Raw genomic sequence first — 22128 nt, forward strand, 5'->3', positions numbered from 1 at the left:
CCAGGCACCCTAAACTATGCAGGGACATTTCAAGGGATTTCTTGAAAGAGGAACAGCCAAATAACCCCTCAACAGAGTGCAGCAAAGGCTCTAAATGTCAGGAGTGGGATTTGAACCCACGCCTCCAGGAGAGACTGCGACCTGAACGCAGCGCCTTAGACCGCTCGGCCATCCTGACACTTTGAAGCTGCGCGTCGTGGACCGTGCACGATGCACATTATGTTGAGTCGTGTGCTAGTCGTATAAACACTTGTCTGACTGGTCGAATATCTACGGGCAGTGATTTAAAGGGAACCCATGCAGTATTTTGACCCAAATGTTTCCAGGAGAGGACAACACTTTTTAAGGTGACATACCTGGATTTTTAACAGCTCCATAGCTTGTCATACAAGCTTGGGTAACAGCCACAACAAACCAGACACTGAAATGAACAACGCCCGAGTCTGGCATCTCACAATTCAATAGTGGGCAAGCGGTAATATCTGACTGAAGACTTTGTACAATAGCAGGTATGCAATGATTGTTTACGCTTATTGATAATTCTTACGGTTGATAGGGAAGAGGTCACTCAGCATTATTGTTACAACTGATACCCTAACAATGGCTCTGACCTGTCTGAATCATTTGGCAAGTGCTACTTGTTGGGGTAGTTGCTTGTTGCTTACAAGTTGGGGCAACTTTCAGTGAATTTGGACACCACGGATGTGTGAAACTATAATCACATTCATCGTTGTTGAGATTCTAACTTGAGTCTTTCTCTTCATAAATATTTCTTAAAATTCTTGCACAGATATTTAGTGAAACATACGCTGAAATCTCTTGGAGCATTACCTTTGAATACATCAGTGAAAGCATCATTTGGCTGTGTACCTACTCTCAATCTAGAGTGATAACTGCCTGTCAATGTGTGAATCACCTGGTTCATTCACATGGAGTGATCTGCCGTCATCACTTCTATTGTCACATTGGATTCTGTGGGTTGGACTGTGAATCATCTCAAGTTATGATCAGACTCTGAGCATTCAAAGGAACAACACTTGACTCAGGCCCCTCAGAATGAAATGGTGGTCAACTGCTAAATTCTCAGTGGACAACTTCTAGGATAGCGGGAATGTAGTGATTATATTTGTTGTGGTGAATACGGCAGGAGAAGATGCAAAGAAGCAGACCACCCATCTGTCTTATTGTCACAGTCGTTATTCTATCAATGGCTCTGACCTTCCTGAATGGTAAGTGCTATTTGTTGGGGTGCTTTTGGATGATTGAAGCAACTAAAGATACTTCCTTTTTTTTTCATTTTATTATTTTTTGATTGATTGATTGATTGATATTATTTTGTTTATTCATTTATTTATTTATTAGTTTATTTTTTCAATTGATTAAACGTTAAACAGTTCGGACAACATCCAATACTTTCAAAAGAAAGCACAATTAGATTTCTTCAAATAGGAGCACTTGATTTACAATATATTCATAAGCGCTTCTCGTTGGGGCGGTCTCCTCTGTGTATTTGCCTTTACCGTCTTCTGTGACTGGTGCAATGTGTCTCTGGATGTTACCCCAGTTGTATCACATATACTTTGGTTTTAATGTCATTTTCTACAAGCTTTGGTACCTTTCAGTGACAGCAATAATAGGAAATGTTGAAACCGTAATATTGTTTCACTTCATAAAGATTTAGTTAAACTGTTCCCAGTGTATTTGGTGTAATTTATTCTGTGTACAGTTTTTTTCTTTCTTTATTTCTTTATTCACATGAACTGCTTAACGATCGTCAGCGCTTTTGTCCCTTTGGATTTGGATGTGGGTTGGATGCGAACCATCATCTGGGCAGCTCCTGAATGTTTAAAGGAACAACACCAGACTCTTGGGTCCCTCAGAATGAAAAGCATCCATTGGTTCAATTGGCAAATTCCCAGTACAACAGCAGGTATGCAACAACTGTAAACTTTTAATAGCATTTAAGGTACATGGTGTTCCAGTGAAGAATACAGTCAGGCTTGTGGTCATTCTGTCTACCCCAGCAACGGAATCACAAACCAAATCGCAGACGTAGTTGGCAGGATTCGAACCTGCGCGGGGAAACCCCAATGGATTTCTAGTCCATCGCCTTAACCACTCGGCCACAACTACGTAAAAAGCCTTGCTTCAGCATGGACCACTGTCTGATCGTATTTGATCCATGCACTTTGTTTCAGAATGTATAGGCTTCCGTCAGGGACCCTGCTCAGGCATTTCGGCAACACAACGAGGCAGTGTAGTCGGTTCCCTCGGCAACCATCCATGGACAGTGCCATAGAATCAAGACAGTGTTGTAGTTTAAGCCTAGAATGGGCTTCAGTGAACAACTCTTAAGCATAGTGTGGCAAACAGAAGCTTCAACCTATTTGTAAGCGTTCTAAACTAAACATTTCAAGTGACTTACTTCAAAATGAATTCCATGCAAAGAGGAACTACGTTACAAACAGTCTTTCAGACCCTCGACCGAGGGTGCAGCAACTGGTCAGGTTGTCAGAAGTGGGATTTGAACCCACTCCTCCAGAGGAGACTGCGACCTTAACGCAGTACCTTGGACTGCTCTGCCAAGACTGCTCTGCTCTGGAGAAGAAGCTCAAGTTTGAACCCCAGAATGGGCTACAAGGAGGAGTTCAAACTTGAACCCAGGCACCCTAATTTACCCTAAACTAGAATTTACCCTAAACTATGCAGGGACATTTCAAGGGATTTCTTGAAAGAGGAACAGCCAAATAACCCCTCAACAGAGTGCAGCAAAGGCTCTAAATGTCAGGAGTGGGATTTGAACCCACGCCTCCAGGGGAGACTGCAACCTGAACGCAGCGCCTTAGACCGCTCGGCCATCCTGACACTTTGAAGCTGCGCGTCGTGGACCGTGCACGATGCACATTATGTTGAGTCGTGTGCTAGTCGTATAAACACTTGTCTGACTGGTCGAATATCTACGGGCAGTGATTTAAAGGGAACCCATGCAGTATTTTGACCCAAATGTTTCCAGGAGAGGACAACACTTTTTAAGGTGACATACCTGGATTTTTAACGGCTCCATAGCTTGTCATACAAGCTTGGGTAACAGCCACAGCAATCCAGACACTGAGATGAACAACGCCCGAGTCTGGCATCTCACAATTCAATAGTGGGCAAGCGGTAATATCTGACTGAAGACTTTGTACAATAGCAGGTATGCAATGATTGTTTACTCTTATTGATAATTCTTACGGTTGATAGGGAAGAGGTCACTCAGCATTATTGTTACAACTGATACCCTAACAATGGCTCTGACCTGTCTGAATCATTTGGTAAGTGCTACTTGTTGGGGTAGTTGCTTGTTGCTTACAAGTTGGGGCAACTTTCAGTGAATTTGGACACCACGGATGTGTGAAACTATAATCACATTCATCGTTGTTGAGATTCTAACTTGAGTCTTTCTCTTCATAAATATTTCTTAAAATTCTTGCACAGATATTTAGTGAAACATACGCTGAAATCTCTTAGAGCAATACCTTTGAATACATCAGTGAAAGCATCATTTGGCTGTGTACCTACTCTCAATCTAGAGTGATAACTGCCTGTCAATGTGTGAATCACCTGGTTCATTCACATGGAGTGATCTGCCATCATCACTTCTATTGTCACATTGGATTCTGTGGGTTGGACTGTGAATCATCTCAAGTTATGATCAGACTCTGAGCATTCAAAGGAACAACACTTGACTCAGGCCCCTCAGAATGAAATGGTGGTCAACTGGTAAATTCTCAGTGGACAACTTCTAGGATAGCGGGAATGTAGTGATTATATTTGTTGTGGTGAATGCGGCAGGAGAAGATGCAAAGAAGCAGACCACCCATCTTTCTTATTGTCACGGTCGTTATTCTATCAATGGCTCTGACCTTCCTGAATGGTAAGTGCTATTTGTTGGGGTGCTTTTGGGTGATTGAAGCAACTAAAGATACTTCCTTTTTTTTCATTTTATTATTTATTTATTTATTGATTGATTGATATTTTTTTGTTTATTCATTTATTTATTTATTCGTTTATTTTTTCAATTGATTAAACGTTAAACAGTTCGGACAACATCCAATACTTTCAAAAGAAAGCACAATTAGACTTCTTCAAATAGGAGCACTTGATTTACAATATATTCATAAGCGCTTCTCGTTGGGGCGGTCTCCTCTGTGCATTTGCCTTTACCGTCTTCTGTGACTGGTGCAATGTGTCTCTGGATGTTACCCCAGTTGTATCACATATACTTCGGTTTTAATGTCATTTTCTGCAAGCTTTGGTACCTTTCAGTGACAGCAATAATAGGAAATGTTGAAACCGTAATATTGTTTCACTTCATAAAGATTTAGTTAAACTGTTCCCAGTGTATTTGGTGTAATTTATTCTGTGTACAGTTTTTTTCTTTCTTTATTTCTTTATTCACATGAACTGCTTAACGATCGTCAGCGATTTTGTCCCTTTGGATTTGGATGTGGGTTGGATGCGAACCATCATCTGGGCAGCTCCTGAATGTTTAAAGGAACAACACCAGACTCTTGGGTCCCTCAGAATGAAAAGCATTCATTCAATTGGTAAATTCCCAGTACAACAGCAGGTATGCAACAACTGTAAACTTTTAATAGCATTTAAGGTACATGGTGTTTCAGGGAAGAATCCAGACAGGTTTGTCCTCACTCTTGCTACCCCAGCACTGGAATCACAAACCAAATCTCAGACGTAGTTGGCAGGATTCGGACCTGCGCGGGGAAACCCCAATGGATTTCAAGTCCATCGCCTTAACCACTCGGCCACAACTACGTAAAAAGCCTTGCTTCAGCATGGACCACTGTCTGATCGTATTTGATCCATGCACTTTGTTTCAGAATGTATAGGCTTCCGTTAGGGACCCTGCTCAGGTATTTCGGCAACACAACGAGGCAGTGTAGTTGGTTCCCTCGGCAACCAGCCACGGAGCGTGCCATAGAATCAAGACAGTGTTATAGTTTAGGACTAGAATGGGCTTCAGTGAACAACTCTTAAGCATAGTGTGGCAAACAGAAGCTTAAACCTGTTTGTAAGCGTTCTAAACTATACATTTCAAGTGACTTACTTCAAAATGAATTCCATGCAAAGAGGAACTACGTTACAAACAGTCTTTCAGACCCTCGACCGAGGGTGCAGCAACTGGTCAGGTTGTCAGAAGTGGGATTTGAACCCACGCCTCCAGAGGAGACTGCGACCTTAACGCAGGGCCTTAGACCGCTCGGCCATCCTGACACACTGACGCTGTGCGTCGTGGACCATGCATGATGCACATTATGTTGACCATATGAGTCGTATATACACTTGTCTGACTGGTCGAATATCTACGGCAGTGATTTAAAGGGAACCCATGCAGTATTTTGACCCAAATGTTTCCAGGAGAGGACAACACTTTTTAAGGTGACATACCTGGATTTTTAACGGCTCCATAGCTTGTCATACAAGCTTGGGTAACAGCCACAGCAATCCAGACACTGAGATGAACAACGCCCGAGTCTGGCATCTCACAATTCAATAGTGGGCAAGCGGTAATATCTGACTGAAGACTTTGTACAATAGCAGGTATGCAATGATTGTTTACGCTTATTGATAATTCTTACGGTTGATAGGGAAGAGGTCACTCAGCATTATTGTTACAACTGATACCCTAACAATGGCTCTGACCTGTCTGAATCATTTGGTAAGTGCTACTTGTTGGGGTAGTTGCTTGTTGCTTACAAGTTGGGGCAACTTTCAGTGAATTTGGACACCACGGATGTGTGAAACTATAATCACATTCATCGTTGTTGAGATTCTAACTTGAGTCTTTCTCTTCATAAATATTTCTTAAAATTCTTGCACAGATATTTAGTGAAACATACGCTGAAATCTCTTAGAGCAATACCTTTGAATACATCAGTGAAAGCATCATTTGGCTGTGTACCTACTCTCAATCTAGAGTGATAACTGCCTGTCAATGTGTGAATCACCTGGTTCATTCACATGGAGTGATCTGCCATCATCACTTCTATTGTCACATTGGATTCTGTGGGTTGGACTGTGAATCATCTCAAGTTATGATCAGACTCTGAGCATTCAAAGGAACAACACTTGACTCAGGCCCCTCAGAATGAAATGGTGGTCAACTGGTAAATTCTCAGTGGACAACTTCTAGGATAGCGGGAATGTAGTGATTATATTTGTTGTGGTGAATGCGGCAGGAGAAGATGCAAAGAAGCAGACCACCCATCTTTCTTATTGTCACGGTCGTTATTCTATCAATGGCTCTGACCTTCCTGAATGGTAAGTGCTATTTGTTGGGGTGCTTTTGGGTGATTGAAGCAACTAAAGATACTTCCTTTTTTTTCATTTTATTATTTATTTATTTATTGATTGATTGATATTTTTTTGTTTATTCATTTATTTATTTATTCGTTTATTTTTTCAATTGATTAAACGTTAAACAGTTCGGACAACATCCAATACTTTCAAAAGAAAGCACAATTAGACTTCTTCAAATAGGAGCACTTGATTTACAATATATTCATAAGCGCTTCTCGTTGGGGCGGTCTCCTCTGTGCATTTGCCTTTACCGTCTTCTGTGACTGGTGCAATGTGTCTCTGGATGTTACCCCAGTTGTATCACATATACTTCGGTTTTAATGTCATTTTCTGCAAGCTTTGGTACCTTTCAGTGACAGCAATAATAGGAAATGTTGAAACCGTAATATTGTTTCACTTCATAAAGATTTAGTTAAACTGTTCCCAGTGTATTTGGTGTAATTTATTCTGTGTACAGTTTTTTTCTTTCTTTATTTCTTTATTCACATGAACTGCTTAACGATCGTCAGCGATTTTGTCCCTTTGGATTTGGATGTGGGTTGGATGCGAACCATCATCTGGGCAGCTCCTGAATGTTTAAAGGAACAACACCAGACTCTTGGGTCCCTCAGAATGAAAAGCATTCATTCAATTGGTAAATTCCCAGTACAACAGCAGGTATGCAACAACTGTAAACTTTTAATAGCATTTAAGATACATGGTGTTTCAGGGAAGAATCCAGACAGGTTTGTCCTCACTCTTGCTACCCCAGCACTGGAATCACAAACCAAATCTCAGACGTAGTTGGCAGGATTCGGACCTGCGCGGGGAAACCCCAATGGATTTCAAGTCCATCGCCTTAACCACTCGGCCACAACTACGTAAAAAGCCTTGCTTCAGCATGGACCACTGTCTGATCGTATTTGATCCATGCACTTTGTTTCAGAATGTATAGGCTTCCGTTAGGGACCCTGCTCAGGTATTTCGGCAACACAACGAGGCAGTGTAGTTGGTTCCCTCGGCAACCAGCCACGGAGCGTGCCATAGAATCAAGACAGTGTTATAGTTTAGGACTAGAATGGGCTTCAGTGAACAACTCTTAAGCATAGTGTGGCAAACAGAAGCTTAAACCTGTTTGTAAGCGTTCTAAACTATACATTTCAAGTGACTTACTTCAAAATGAATTCCATGCAAAGAGGAACTACGTTACAAACAGTCTTTCAGACCCTCGACCGAGGGTGCAGCAACTGGTCAGGTTGTCAGAAGTGGGATTTGAACCCACGCCTCCAGAGGAGACTGCGACCTTAACGCAGGGCCTTAGACCACTCGGCCATCCTGACACACTGACGCTGTGCGTCGTGGACCATGCATGATGCACATTATGTTGACCATATGAGTCGTATATACACTTGTCTAACTGGTCGAATATCTACGGCAGTGATTTAAAGGGAACCCATGCAGTATTTTGACCCAAATGTTTCCAGGAGAGGACAACACTTTTTAAGGTGACATACCTGGATTTTTAACGGCTCCATAGCTTGTCATACAAGCTTGGGTAACAGCCACAGCAAACCAGACACTGAGATGAACAACGCCCGAGTCTGGCATCTCACAATTCAATAGTGGGCAAGCGGTAATATCTGACTGAAGACTTTGTACAATAGCAGGTATGCAATGATTGTTTACTCTTATTGATAATTCTTACGGTTGATAGGGAAGAGGTCACTCAGCATTATTGTTACAACTGATACCCTAACAATGGCTCTGACCTGTCTGAATCATTTGGTAAGTGCTACTTGTTGGGGTAGTTGCTTGTTGCTTACAAGTTGGGGCAACTTTCAGTGAATTTGGACACCACGGATGTGTGAAACTATAATCACATTCATCGTTGTTGAGATTCTAACTTGAGTCTTTCTCTTCATAAATATTTCTTAAAATTCTTGCACAGATATTTAGTGAAACATACGCTGAAATCTCTTAGAGCAATACCTTTGAATACATCAGTGAAAGCATCATTTGGCTGTGTACCTACTCTCAATCTAGAGTGATAACTGCCTGTCAATGTGTGAATCACCTGGTTCATTCACATGGAGTGATCTGCCATCATCACTTCTATTGTCACATTGGATTCTGTGGGTTGGACTGTGAATCATCTCAAGTTATGATCAGACTCTGAGCATTCAAAGGAACAACACTTGACTCAGGCCCCTCAGAATGAAGTGGTGGTCAACTGGTAAATTCTCAGTGGACAACTTCTAGGATAGCGGGAATGTAGTGATTATATTTGTTGTGGTGAATGCAGCAGGAGAAGATGCAAAGAAGCAGACCACCCATCTGTCTTATTGTCACGGTCGTTATTCTATCAATGGCTCTGACCTTCCTGAATGGTAAGTGCTATTTGTTGGGGTGCTTTTGGGTGATTGAAGCAACTAAAGATACTTCCTTTTTTTTTTTCATTTTATTATTTATTGATTGATTGATTGATTGATATTTTTTTGTTTATTCATTTATTTATTTATTCGTTTATTTTTTCAATTGATAAAACGTTAAACAGTTCGGACAACATCCAATACTTTCAAAAGAAAGCACAATTAGACTTCTTCAAATAGGAGCACTTGATTTACAATATATTCATAAGCGCTTCTCGTTGGGGCGGTCTCCTCTGTGTATTTGCCTTTACCGTCTTCTGTGACTGGTGCAATGTGTCTCTGGATGTTACCCCAGTTGTATCACATATACTTCGGTTTTAATGTCATTTTCTGCAAGCTTTGGTACCTTTCAGTGACAGCAATAATAGGAAATGTTGAAACCGTAATATTGTTTCACTTCATAAAGATTTAGTTAAACTGTTCCCAGTGTATTTGGTGTAATTTATTCTGTGTACAGTTTTTTTCTTTCTTTATTTCTTTATTCACATGAACTGCTTAACGATCGTCAGCGATTTAGTCCCTTTGGATTTGGATGTGGGTTGGATGCGAACCATCATCTGGGCAGCTCCTGAATGTTTAAAGGAACAACACCAGACTCTTGGGTCCCTCAGAATGAAAAGCATCCATTGGTTCAATTGGTAAATTCTCAGTACAACAGCAGGTATGCAACAACTGTAAACTTTTAATAGCATTTAAGGTACATGGTGTTTCAGGGAAGAATCCAGACAGGTTTGTCCTCACTCTTGCTACCCCAGCACTGGAATCACAAACCAAATCTCAGACGTAGTTGGCAGGATTCGGACCTGCGCGGGGAAACCCCAATGGATTTCAAGTCCATCGCCTTAACCGCTCGGCCACAACTACGTAAAAAGCCTTGCTTCAGCATGGACCACTGTCTGATCGTATTTGATCCATGCACTTTGTTTCAGAATGTATAGGCTTCCGTCAGGGACCCTGCTCAGGCATTTCGGCAACACAACGAGGCAGTGTAGTCGGTTCCCTCGGCAACCATCCATGGACAGTGCCATAGAATCAAGACAGTGTTGTAGTTTAAGCCTAGAATGGGCTTCAGTGAACAACTCTTAAGCATAGTGAGGCAAACAGAAGCTTCAACCTATTTGTAAGCGTTCTAAACTTGATTTACAATATATTCATAAGCGCTTCTCGTTGGGGCGGTCTCCTCTGTGCATTTGCCTTTACCGTCTTCTGTGACTTGTGCAATGTGTCTCTGGATGTTAGCCCAGTTGTATCACATATACTTCGGTTTTAATGTCGTTTTCTGCAAGCTTTGGTACCTTTCAGTGACAGCAATAATAGGAAATGTTGAAACCGTAATATTGTTTCACTTCATAAAGATTTAGTTAAACTGTTCCCAGTGTATTTGGTGTAATTTATTCTGTGTACAGTTTTTTTCTTTCTTTATTTCTTTATTCACATGAACTGCTTAACGATCGTCAGCGATTTTGTCCCTTTGGATTTGGATGTGGGTTGGATGCGAACCATCATCTGGGCAGCTCCTGAATGTTTAAAGGAACAACACCAGACTCTTGGGTCCCTCAGAATGAAAAGCATCCATTGGTTCAATTGGCAAATTCCCAGTACAACAGCAGGTATGCAACAACTGTAAACTTTTAATAGCATTTAAGGTACATGGTGTTTCAGTGAAGAATACAGTCAGGCTTGTTGTCACTCTGTCTACCCCAGCACTGGAATCACAAACCAAATCTCAGACGTAGTTGGCAGGATTCGGAACTGCGCGGGGAAACCCCAATGGATTTCAAGTCCATCGCCTTAACCACTCGGCCACAACTACGTAAAAAGCCTTGCTTCAGCATGGACCACTGTCTGATCGTATTTGATCCATGCACTTTGTTTCAGAATGTATAGGCTTCCGTCAGGGACCCTGCTCAGGCATTTCGGCAACACAACGAGGCAGTGTAGTCGGTTCCCTCGGCAACCATCCATGGACAGTGCCATAGAATCAAGACAGTGTTGTAGTTTAAGCCTAGAATGGGCTTCAGTGAACAACTCTTAAGCATAGTGAGGCAAACAGAAGCTTCAACCTATTTGTAAGCGTTCTAAACTTGATTTACAATATATTCATAAGCGCTTCTCGTTGGGGCGGTCTCCTCTGTGCATTTGCCTTTACCGTCTTCTGTGACTTGTGCAATGTGTCTCTGGATGTTAGCCCAGTTGTATCACATATACTTCGGTTTTAATGTCGTTTTCTGCAAGCTTTGGTACCTTTCAGTGACAGCAATAATAGGAAATGTTGAAACCGTAATATTGTTTCACTTCATAAAGATTTAGTTAAACTGTTCCCAGTGTATTTGGTGTAATTTATTCTGTGTACAGTTTTTTTCTTTCTTTATTTCTTTATTCACATGAACTGCTTAACGATCGTCAGCGATTTTGTCCCTTTGGATTTGGATGTGGGTTGGATGCGAACCATCATCTGGGCAGCTCCTGAATGTTTAAAGGAACAACACCAGACTCTTGGGTCCCTCAGAATGAAAAGCATTCATTCAATTGGTAAATTCCCAGTACAACAGCAGGTATGCAACAACTGTAAACTTTTAATAGCATTTAAGGTACATGGTGTTTCAGGGAAGAATCCAGACAGGTTTGTCCTCACTCTTGCTACCCCAGCACTGGAATCACAAACCAAATCTCAGACGTAGTTGGCAGGATTCTGACCTGTGCGGGGAAACCCCAATGGATTTCAAGTCCATCGCCTTAACCACTCGGCCACAACTACGTAAAAAGCCTTGCTTCAGCATGGACCACTGTCTGATCGTATTTGATCCATGCACTTTGTTTCAGAATGTATAGGCTTCCGTTAGGGACCCTGCTCAGGTATTTCGGCAACACAACGAGGCAGTGTAGTTGGTTCCCTCGGCAACCAGCCACGGAGCGTGCCATAGAATCAAGACAGTGTTATAGTTTAGGACTAGAATGGGCTTCAGTGAACAACTCTTAAGCATAGTGTGGCAAACAGAAGCTTAAACCTGTTTGTAAGCGTTCTAAACTATACATTTCAAGTGACTTACTTCAAAATGAATTCCATGCAAAGAGGAACTACGTTACAAACAGTCTTTCAGACCCTCGACCGAGGGTGCAGCAACTGGTCAGGTTGTCAGAAGTGGGATTTGAACCCACGCCTCCAGAGGAGACTGCGACCTTAACGCAGCGCCTTAGACCGCTCGGCCATCCTGACACACTGACGCTGTGCGTCGTGGACCATGCACGATGCACATTATGTTGACCATATGAGTCGTATATACACTTGTCTAACTGGTCGAATATCTACGGCAGTGATTTAAAGGGAACCCATGCAGTATTTTGACCCAAATGTTTCCAGGAGAGGACAACACTTTTTAAGGTGACATACCTGGATTTTTAACGGCTCCATAGCTTGTCATACAAGCTTGGGTAACAGCCACAGCAATCCAGACACTGAGATGAACAACGCCCGAGTCTGGCATCTCACAATTCAATAGTGGGCAAGCGGTAATATCTGACTGAAGACTTTGTACAATAGCAGGTATGCAATGATTGTTTACTCTTATTGATAATTCTTACGGTTGATAGGGAAGAGGTCACTCAGCATTATTGTTACAACTGATACCCTAACAATGGCTCTGACCTGTCTGAATCATTTGGTAAGTGCTACTTGTTGGGGTAGTTGCTTGTTGCTTACAAGTTGGGGCAACTTTCAGTGAATTTGGACACCACGGATGTGTGAAACTATAATCACATTCATCGTTGTTGAGATTCTAACTTGAGTCTTTCTCTTCATAAATATTTCTTAAAATTCTTGCACAGATATTTAGTGAAACATACGCTGAAATCTCTTAGAGCAATACCTTTGAATACATCAGTGAAAGCATCATTTGGCTGTGTACCTACTCTCAATCTAGAGTGATAACTGCCTGTCAATGTGTGAATCACCTGGTTCATTCACATGGAGTGATCTGCCATCATCACTTCTATTGTCACATTGGATTCTGTGGGTTGGACTGTGAATCATCTCAAGTTATGATCAGACTCTGAGCATTCAAAGGAACAACACTTGACTCAGGCACCTCAGAATGAAATGGTGGTCAACTGGTAAATTCTCAGTGGACAACTTCTAGGATAGCGGGAATGTAGTGATTATATTTGTTGTGGTGAATGCGGCAGGAGAAGATGCAAAGAAGCAGACCACCCATCTTTCTTATTGTCACAGTCGTTATTCTATCAATGGCTCTGACCTTCCTGAATGGTAAGTGCTATTTGTTGGGGTGCTTTTGGGTGATTGAAGCAACTAAAGATACTTCCTTTTTTTTCATTTTATTATTTATTTATTTATTGATTGATTGATATTTTTTTGTTTATTCATTTATTTATTTATTCGTTTATTTTTTCAATTGATTAAACGTTAAACAGTTCGGACAACATCCAATACTTTCAAAAGAAAGCACAATTAGACTTCTTCAAATAGGAGCACTTGATTTACAATATATTCATAAGCGCTTCTCGTTGGGGTGGTCTCCTCTGTGCATTTGCCTTTACCGTCTTCTGTGACTTGTGCAATGTGTCTCTGGATGTTACCCCAGTTGTATCACATATACTTCGGTTTTAATGTCATTTTCTGCAAGCTTTGGTACCTTTCAGTGACAGCAATAATAGGAAATGTTGAAACCGTAATATTGTTTCACTTCATAAAGATTTAGTTAAACTGTTCCCAGTGTATTTGGTGTAATTTATTCTGTGTACAGTTTTTTTCTTTCTTTATTTCTTTATTCACATGAACTGCTTAACGATCGTCAGCGATTTTGTCCCTTTGGATTTGGATGTGGGTTGGATGCGAACCATCATCTGGGCAGCTCCTGAATGTTTAAAGGAACAACACCAGACTCTTGGGTCCCTCAGAATGAAAAGCATCCATTGGTTCAATTGGTAAATTCTCAGTACAACAGCAGGTATGCAACAACTGTAAACTTTTAATAGCATTTAAGGTACATGGTGTTTCAGGAAAGAATCCAGACAGGTTTGTCCTCACTCTTGCTACCCCAGCACTGGAATCACAAACCAAATCTCAGACGTAGTTGGCAGGATTCGGACCTGCGCGGGGAAACCCCAATGGATTTCAAGTCCATCGCCTTAACCACTCGGCCACAACTACGTAAAAAGCCTTGCTTCAGCATGGACCACTGTCTGATCGTATTTGATCCATGCACTTTGTTTCAGAATGTATAGGCTTCCGTCAGGGACCCTGCTCAGGCATTTCGGCAACACAACGAGGCAGTGTAGTCGGTTCCCTCGGCAACCATCCATGGACAGTGCCATAGAATCAAGACAGTGTTGTAGTTTAAGCCTAGAATGGGCTTCAGTGAACAACTCTTAAGCATAGTGAGGCAAACAGAAGCTTCAACCTATTTGTAAGCGTTCTAAACTTGATTTACAATATATTCATAAGCGCTTCTCGTTGGGGCGGTCTCCTCTGTGCATTTGCCTTTACCGTCTTCTGTGACTTGTGCAATGTGTCTCTGGATGTTAGCCCAGTTGTATCACATATACTTCGGTTTTAATGTCGTTTTCTGCAAGCTTTGGTACCTTTCAGTGACAGCAATAATAGGAAATGTTGAAACCGTAATAGTGTTTCACTTCATAAAGATTTAGTTAAACTGTTCCCAGTGCATTTGGTGTAATTTATTCTGTGTACAGTTTTTTTCTTTCTTTATTTCTTTATTCACATGAACTGCTTAACGATCGTCAGCGATTTTGTCCCTTTGGATTTGGATGTGGGTTGGATGCGAACCATCATCTGGGCAGCTCCTGAATGTTTAAAGGAACAACACCAGACTCTTGGGTCCCTCAGAATGAAAAGCATCCATTGGTTCAATTGGTAAATTCTCAGTACAACAGCAGGTATGCAACAACTGTAAACTTTTAATAGCATTTAAGGTACATGGTGTTTCAGGGAAGAATCCAGACAGGTTTGTCCTCACTCTTGCTACCCCAGCACTGGAATCACAAACCAAATCTCAGACGTAGTTGGCAGGATTCGGACCTGCGCGGGGAAACCCCAATGGATTTCAAGTCCATCGCCTTAACCACTCGGCCACAACTACGTAAAAAGCCTTGCTTCAGCATGGACCACTGTCTGATCGTATTTGATCCATGCACTTTGTTTCAGAATGTATAGGCTTCCGTTAGGGACCCTGCTCAGGTATTTCGGCAACACAACGAGGCAGTGTAGTTGGTTCCCTCGGCAACCGGCCACGGAGCGTGCCATAGAATCAAGACAGTGTTATAGTTTAGGACTAGAATGGGCTTCAGTGAACAACTCTTAAGCATAGTGTGGCAAACAGAAGCTTAAACCTGTTTGTAAGCGTTCTAAACTAAACATTTCAAGTGACTTACTTCAAAATGAATTCCATGCAAAGAGGAACTACGTTACAAACAGTCTTTCAGACCCTCGACCGAGGGTGCAGCAACTGGTCAGGTTGTCAGAAGTGGGATTTGAACCCACTCCTCCAGAGGAGACTGCGACCTTAACGCAGTACCTTGGACTGCTCTGCCAAGACTGCTCTGCTCTGGAGAAGAAGCTCAAGTTTGAACCCCAGAATGGGCTACAAGGAGGAGTTCAAACTTGAACCCAGGCACCCTAAACTATGCAGGGACATTTCAAGGGATTTCTTGAAAGAGGAACAGCCAAATAACCCCTCAACAGAGTGCAGCAAAGGCTCTAAATGTCAGGAGTGGGATTTGAACCCACGCCTCCAGGGGAGACTGCGACCTGAACGCAGCGCCTTAGACCGCTCGGCCATCCTGACACTTTGAAGCTGCGCGTCGTGGACCGTGCACGATGCACATTATGTTGAGTCGTGTGCTAGTCGTATAAACACTTGTCTGACTGGTCGAATATCTACGGGCAGTGATTTAAAGGGAACCCATGCAGTATTTTGACCCAAATGTTTCCAGGAGAGGACAACACTTTTTAAGGTGACATACCTGGACTTTTAACAGCTCCATAGCTTGTCATACAAGCTTGGGTAACAGCCACAACAAACCAGACACTGAAATGAACAACGCCCGAGTCTGGCATCTCACAATTCAATAGTGGGCAAGCGGTAATATCTGACTGAAGACTTTGTACAATAGCAGGTATGCAATGATTGTTTACTCTTATTGATAATTCTTACGGTTGATAGGGAAGAGGTCACTCAGCATTATTGTTACAACTGATACCCTAACAATGGCTCTGACCTGTCTGAATCATTTGGCAAGTGCTACTTGTTGGGGTAGTTGCTTGTTGCTTACAAGTTGGGGCAACTTTCAGTGAATTTGGACACCACGGATGTGTGAAACTATAATCACATTCATCGTTGTTGAGATTCTAACTTGAGTCTTTCTCTTCATAAATATTTCTTAAAATTCTTGCACAGATATTTAGTGAAACATACGCTGAAATCTCTTGGAGCAATACCTTTGAATACATCAGTGAAAGCATCATTTGGCTGTGTACCTACTCTCAATCTAGAGTGATAACTGCCTGTCAATGTGTGAATCACCTGGTTCATTCACATGGAGTGATCTGCCATCATCACTTCTATTGTCACATTGGATTCTGTGGGTTGGACTGTGAATCATCTCAAGTTATGATCAGACTCTGAGCATTCAAAGGAACAACACTTGACTCAGGCCCCTCAGAATGAAATGGTGGTCAACTGCTAAATTCTCAGTGGACAACTTCTAGGATAGCGGGAATGCAGTGATTATATTTGTTGTGGTGAATACGGCAGGAGAAGATGCAAAGAAGCAGACCACCCATCTGTCTTAATGTCACAGTCGTTATTCTATCAATGGCTCTGACCTTCCTGAATGGTAAGTGCTATTTGTTGGGGTGCTTTTGGATGATTGAAGCAACTAAAGATACTTCCTTTTTTTTTTCATTTTATTATTTTTTGATTGATTGATTGATTGATATTATTTTGTTTATTCATTTATTTATTTATTCGTTTATTTTTTCAATTGATTAAACGTTAAACAGTTCGGACAACATCCAATACTTTCAAAAGAAAGCACAATTAGATTTCTTCAAATAGGAGCACTTGATTTACAATATATTCATAAGCGCTTCTCGTTGGGGCGGTCTCCTCTGTGTATTTGCCTTTACCGTCTTCTGTGACTGGTGCAATGTGTCTCTGGATGTTACCCCAGTTGTATCACATATACTTTGGTTTTAATGTCATTTTCTACAAGCTTTGGTACCTTTCAGTGACAGCAATAATAGGAAATGTTGAAACCGTAATATTGTTTCACTTCATAAAGATTTAGTTAAACTGTTCCCAGTGTATTTGGTGTAATTTATTCTGTGTACAGTTTTTTTCTTTCTTTATTTCTTTATTCACATGAACTGCTTAACGATCGTCAGCGCTTTTGTCCCTTTGGATTTGGATGTGGGTTGGATGCGAACCATCATCTGGGCAGCTCCTGAATGTTTAAAGGAACAACACCAGACTCTTGGGTCCCTCAGAATGAAAAGCATCCATTGGTTCAATTGGCAAATTCCCAGTACAACTGCAGGTATGCAACAACTGTAACCTTTTAATAGCATTTAAGGTACATGGTGTTCCAGTGAAGAATACAGTCAGGCTTGTGGTCACTCTGTCTACCCCAGCACTGGAATCACAAACCATATCACAGACGTAGTTGGCAGGATTCGGACCTGCGCGGGGAAACCCCAATGGATTTCTAGTCCATCGCCTTAACCACTCGGCCACAACTACGTAAAAAGGCTGTGCTTCAGCATGGACCACTGTCTGATCGTATTTGATCCATGCACTTTGTTTCAGAATGTATAGGCTTCCGTCAGGGACCCTGCTCAGGCATTTCGGCAACACAACGAGGCAGTGTAGTCGGTTCCCTCGGCAACCATCCATGGACAGTGCCATAGAATCAAGACAGTGTTGTAGTTTAAGCCTAGAATGGGCTTCAGTGAACAACTCTTAAGCATAGTGTGGCAAACAGAAGCTTAAACCTGTTTGTAAGCATTCTAAACTATACATTTCAAGTGACTTACTTCAAAATGAATTCCATGCAAAGAGGAACTACGTTACAAACAGTCTTTCAGACCCTCAACCGAGGGTGCAGCCACTGGTCAGGTTGTCAGAAGTGGGATTTGGACCCACGCCTCCAGAGGAGACTGCGACCTTAACGCAGCGCCTTAGACCGCTCGGCCATCCTGACACACTGAAGCTATGCGTCGTGGACCATGCACGATGCACATTATGTTGACCATATGAGTCGTATATACACTTGTCTAACTGGTCGAATATCTACGGGCAGTGATTTAAAGGGAACCCATGCAGTATTTTGACCCAAATGTTTCCAGGAGAGGACAACACTTTTTAAGGCGACATACCTGGATTTTTAACAGCTCCATAGCTTGTCATACAAGCTTGGGTAACAGCCACAGCAAACCAGACACTGAAATGAACAACGCCGAGTCTGGCATCTCACAATTCAATAGTGGGCAAGCGGTAATATCTGACTGAAGACTTTGTACAATAGCAGGTATGCAATGATTGTTTACTCTTATTGATAATTCTTACGGTTGATAGGGAAGAGGTCACTCAGCATTATTGTTACAACTGATACCCTAACAATGGCTCTGACCTGTCTGAATCATTTGGTAAGTGCTACTTGTTGGGGTAGTTGCTTGTTGCTTACAAGTTGGAGCAACTTTCAGTGAATTTGGACACCACGGATGTGTGAAACTATAATCACATTCATCGTTGTTGAGATTCTAACTTGAGTCTTTCTCTTCATAAATATTTCTTAAAATTCTTGCACAGATATTTAGTGAAACATACGCTGAAATCTCTTAGAGCAATACCTTTGAATACATCAGTGAAAGCATCATTTGGCTGTGTACCTACTCTCAATCTAGAGTGATAACTTCCTGTCAATGTGTGAATCACTTGGTTCATTCACATGGAGTGATCTGCCATCATCACTTCTATTGTCACATTGGATTCTGTGGGTTGGACTGTGAATCATCTCAAGTTATGATCAGACTCTGAGCATTCAAAGGAACAACACTTGACTCAGGCCCCTCAGAATGAAATGGTGGTCAACTGGTAAATTCTCAGTGGACAACTTCTAGGATAGCGGGAATGTAGTGATTATATTTGTTGTGGTGAATGCGGCAGGAGAAGATGCAAAGAAGCAGACCACCCATCTGTCTTATTGTCACGGTCGTTATTCTATCAATGGCTCTGACCTTCCTGAATGGTAAGTGCTATTTGTTGGGGTGCTTTTGGGTGATTGAAGCAACTAAAGATACTTCCTTTTTTTTTTCATTTTATTATTTATTTATTGATTGATTGATTCATATTTTTTTGTTTATTCATTTATTTATTTATTCGTTTATTTTTTCAATTGATTAAACGTTAAACAGTTCGGACAACATCCAATACTTTCAAAAGAAAGCACAATTAGACTTCTTCAAATAGGAGCACTTGATTTACAATATATTCATAAGCGCTTCTCGTTGGGGCGGTCTCCTCTGTGCATTTCCCTTTACCGTCTTCTGTGACTGGTGCAATGTGTCTCTGGATGTTACCCCAGTTGTATCACATATACTTCGGTTTTAATGTCATTTTCTGCAAGCTTTGGTACCTTTCAGTAACCCAAACTTGGGTTCAAGTTTGAACTCCTCCTTGTAGCCCATTCTGAGGTTCAAACTTGAGCTTCTTCTCCAGAGCAGAGCAGTCCAAGGTGCTGCGTTAAGGTCGCAGTCTCCTCTGGAGGAGTGGGTTCAAATCCCACTTCTGACAACCTGACCAGTTGCTGCACCCTCGGTCGAGGGTCTGAAAGACTGTTTGTAACGTAGTTCCTCTTTGCATGGAATTCATTTTGAAGTAAGTCACTTGAAATGTTTAGTTTAGAACGCTTACAAACAGGTTTAAGCTTCTGTTTGCCACACTATGCTTAAGAGTTGTTCACTGAAGCCCATTCTAGTCCTAAACTATAACACTGTCTTGATTCTATGGCACGCTCCGTGGCCGGTTGCCGAGGGAACCAACTACACTGCCTCGTTGTGTTGCCGAAATACCTGAGCAGGGTCCCTAACGGAAGCCTATACATTCTGAAACAAAGTGCATGGATCAAATACGATCAGACAGTGGTCCATGCTGAAGCAAGGCTTTTTACGTAGTTGTGGCCGAGTGGTTAAGGCGATGGACTTGAAATCCATTGGGGTTTCCCCGCGCAGTTCCGAATCCTGCCAACTACGTCTGAGATTTGGTTTGTGATTCCAGTGCTGGGGTAGACAGAGTGACAACAAGCCTGACTGTATTCTTCACTGAAACACCATGTACCTTAAATGCTATTAAAAGTTTACAGTTGTTGCATACCTGCTGTTGTACTGGGAATTTGCCAATTGAACCAATGGATGCTTTTCATTCTGAGGGACCCAAGAGTCTGGTGTTGTTCCTTTAAACATTCAGGAGCTGCCCAGATGATGGTTCGCATCCAACCCACATCCAAATCCAAAGGGACAAAATCGCTGACGATCGTTAAGCAGTTCATGTGAATAAAGAAATAAAGAAAGAAAAAAACTGTACACAGAATAAATTACACCAAATACACTGGGAACAGTTTAACTAAATCTTTATGAAGTGAAACAATATTACGGTTTCAACATTTCCTATTATTGCTGTCACTGAAAGGTACCAAAGCTTGCAGAAAACGACATTAAAACCGAAGTATATGTGATACAACTGGGCTAACATCCAGAGACACATTGCACAAGTCACAGAAGACGGTAAAGGCAAATGCACAGAGGAGACCGCCCCAACGAGAAGCGCTTATGAATATATTGTAAATCAAGTTTAGAACGCTTACAAATAGGTTGAAGCTTCTGTTTGCCTCACTATGCTTAAGAGTTGTTCACTGAAGCCCATTCTAGGCTTAAACTACAACACTGTCTTGATTCTATGGCACTGTCCATGGATGGTTGCCGAGGGAACCGACTACACTGCCTCGTTGTGTTGCCGAAATGCCTGAGCAGGGTCCCTGACGGAAGCCTATACATTCTGAAACAAAGTGCATGGATCAAATACGATCAGACAGTGGTCCATGCTGAAGCAAGGCTTTTTACGTAGTTGTGGCCGAGTGGTTAAGGCAATGGACTTGAAATCCAATCATTGCATACCTGCTATTGTACAAAGTCTTCAGTCAGATATTACCGCTTGCCCACTATTGAATTGTGAGATGCCAGACTCGGGCGTTGTTCATCTCAGTGTCTGGTTTGCTGTGGCTGTTACCCAAGCTTGTATGACAAGCTATGGAGCCGTTAAAAATCCAGGTATGTCACCTTAAAAAGTGTTGTCCTCTCCTGGAAACATTTGGGTCAAAATACTGCATGGGTTCCCTTTAAATCACTGCCCGTAGATATTCGACCAGTCAGACAAGTGTTTATACGACTAGCACACGACTCAACATAATGTGCATCGTGCACGGTCCACGACGCGCAGCTTCAACGTGTCAGGATGGCCGAGCGGTCTCCCCTGGAGGCGTGGGTTTAAATCCCGCTCCTGACATTTAGAGCCTTTGCTGCACTCTGTTCAGGGGTTGTTTGGCTGTTCCTCTTTCAAGAAATCCCTTGAAATGTCCCTGCATAGTTTAGGGTTCAAGTTTGAACTCCTCCTTGTAGCCCATTCTGGGGTTCAAACTTGAGCTTCTTCTCCAGATCAGGATGGCAGAGCAGTCCAAGGTGCTGCGTTCAGGTAGCAGTCTGGAGGCGTGGACTCAAATCCCACTTCTGACAATCAGCCCAGTTGCTGCACCCTCGGTCGAGGGTCTGAAAGACTGTTTGTAACGTAGTTCCTCTTTGCATGGAATTCATTTTGAAGTAAGTCACTTGAAATGTATAGTTTAGAACGCTTACAAACAGGTTTAAGCTTCTGTTTGCCACACTATGCTTAAGAGTTGTTCACTGAAGCCCATTCTAGTCCTAAACTATAACACTGTCTTGATTCTATGGCACGCTCCGTGGCTGGTTGCCGAGGGAACCAACTACACTGCCTCGTTGTGTTGCCGAAATACCTGAGCAGGGTCCCTAACGGAAGCCTATACATTCTGAAACAAAGTGCATGGATCAAATACGATCAGACAGTGGTCCATGCTGAAGCAAGGCTTTTTACGTAGTTGTGGCCGAGTGGTTAAGGCGATGGACTTGAAATCCATTGGGGTTTCCCCGCGCAGGTCCGAATCCTGCCAACTACGTCTGAGATTTGGTTTGTGATTCCAGTGCTGGGGTAGCAAGAGTGAGGACAAACCTGTCTGGATTCTTCCCTGAAACACC

The 22128-nt window shown here is 42.1% G+C and overlaps 15 non-coding genes across 15 annotated transcripts; 1 reads left to right on the forward strand and 14 right to left on the reverse strand.

The window, feature by feature from the left end:
* Positions 1-95: 95 nt before the first annotated feature.
* trnal-cag (transfer RNA leucine (anticodon CAG)) lies at positions 96-178 on the reverse strand. Its single transcript has one exon. It is a non-coding gene; the product is annotated as a tRNA-Leu (tRNA).
* Positions 179-2051: 1873 nt separating this feature from the next.
* trnas-aga (transfer RNA serine (anticodon AGA)) lies at positions 2052-2133 on the reverse strand. Its single transcript has one exon. It is a non-coding gene; the product is annotated as a tRNA-Ser (tRNA).
* Positions 2134-2782: 649 nt separating this feature from the next.
* On the reverse strand, positions 2783-2865 carry trnal-cag (transfer RNA leucine (anticodon CAG)). Its single transcript has one exon. It is a non-coding gene; the product is annotated as a tRNA-Leu (tRNA).
* A 1868-nt stretch (positions 2866-4733) lies between these two features.
* On the reverse strand, positions 4734-4815 carry trnas-uga (transfer RNA serine (anticodon UGA)). The gene has a single exon. It is a non-coding gene; the product is annotated as a tRNA-Ser (tRNA).
* A 376-nt stretch (positions 4816-5191) lies between these two features.
* trnal-aag (transfer RNA leucine (anticodon AAG)) lies at positions 5192-5274 on the reverse strand. The gene has a single exon. It is a non-coding gene; the product is annotated as a tRNA-Leu (tRNA).
* Positions 5275-7138: 1864 nt separating this feature from the next.
* On the reverse strand, positions 7139-7220 carry trnas-uga (transfer RNA serine (anticodon UGA)). Its single transcript has one exon. It is a non-coding gene; the product is annotated as a tRNA-Ser (tRNA).
* A 376-nt stretch (positions 7221-7596) lies between these two features.
* Positions 7597-7679, reverse strand: trnal-aag (transfer RNA leucine (anticodon AAG)). The gene has a single exon. It is a non-coding gene; the product is annotated as a tRNA-Leu (tRNA).
* Positions 7680-9550: 1871 nt separating this feature from the next.
* trnas-uga (transfer RNA serine (anticodon UGA)) lies at positions 9551-9632 on the reverse strand. The gene has a single exon. It is a non-coding gene; the product is annotated as a tRNA-Ser (tRNA).
* A 2270-nt stretch (positions 9633-11902) lies between these two features.
* trnal-aag (transfer RNA leucine (anticodon AAG)) lies at positions 11903-11985 on the reverse strand. The gene has a single exon. It is a non-coding gene; the product is annotated as a tRNA-Leu (tRNA).
* Positions 11986-13853: 1868 nt separating this feature from the next.
* On the reverse strand, positions 13854-13935 carry trnas-uga (transfer RNA serine (anticodon UGA)). The gene has a single exon. It is a non-coding gene; the product is annotated as a tRNA-Ser (tRNA).
* Positions 13936-14802: 867 nt separating this feature from the next.
* Positions 14803-14884, reverse strand: trnas-uga (transfer RNA serine (anticodon UGA)). The gene has a single exon. It is a non-coding gene; the product is annotated as a tRNA-Ser (tRNA).
* A 622-nt stretch (positions 14885-15506) lies between these two features.
* Positions 15507-15589, reverse strand: trnal-cag (transfer RNA leucine (anticodon CAG)). Its single transcript has one exon. It is a non-coding gene; the product is annotated as a tRNA-Leu (tRNA).
* A 1874-nt stretch (positions 15590-17463) lies between these two features.
* On the reverse strand, positions 17464-17545 carry trnas-aga (transfer RNA serine (anticodon AGA)). The gene has a single exon. It is a non-coding gene; the product is annotated as a tRNA-Ser (tRNA).
* A 377-nt stretch (positions 17546-17922) lies between these two features.
* On the reverse strand, positions 17923-18005 carry trnal-aag (transfer RNA leucine (anticodon AAG)). Its single transcript has one exon. It is a non-coding gene; the product is annotated as a tRNA-Leu (tRNA).
* A 3962-nt stretch (positions 18006-21967) lies between these two features.
* On the forward strand, positions 21968-22049 carry trnas-uga (transfer RNA serine (anticodon UGA)). The gene has a single exon. It is a non-coding gene; the product is annotated as a tRNA-Ser (tRNA).
* The last annotated feature ends 79 nt before the right edge of the window (positions 22050-22128 follow it).

Source organism: Ictalurus punctatus, chromosome 13 (genome assembly GCF_001660625.3).
Source record: "Ictalurus punctatus breed USDA103 chromosome 13, Coco_2.0, whole genome shotgun sequence".
NCBI lineage: Eukaryota > Metazoa > Chordata > Actinopteri > Siluriformes > Ictaluridae > Ictalurus > Ictalurus punctatus.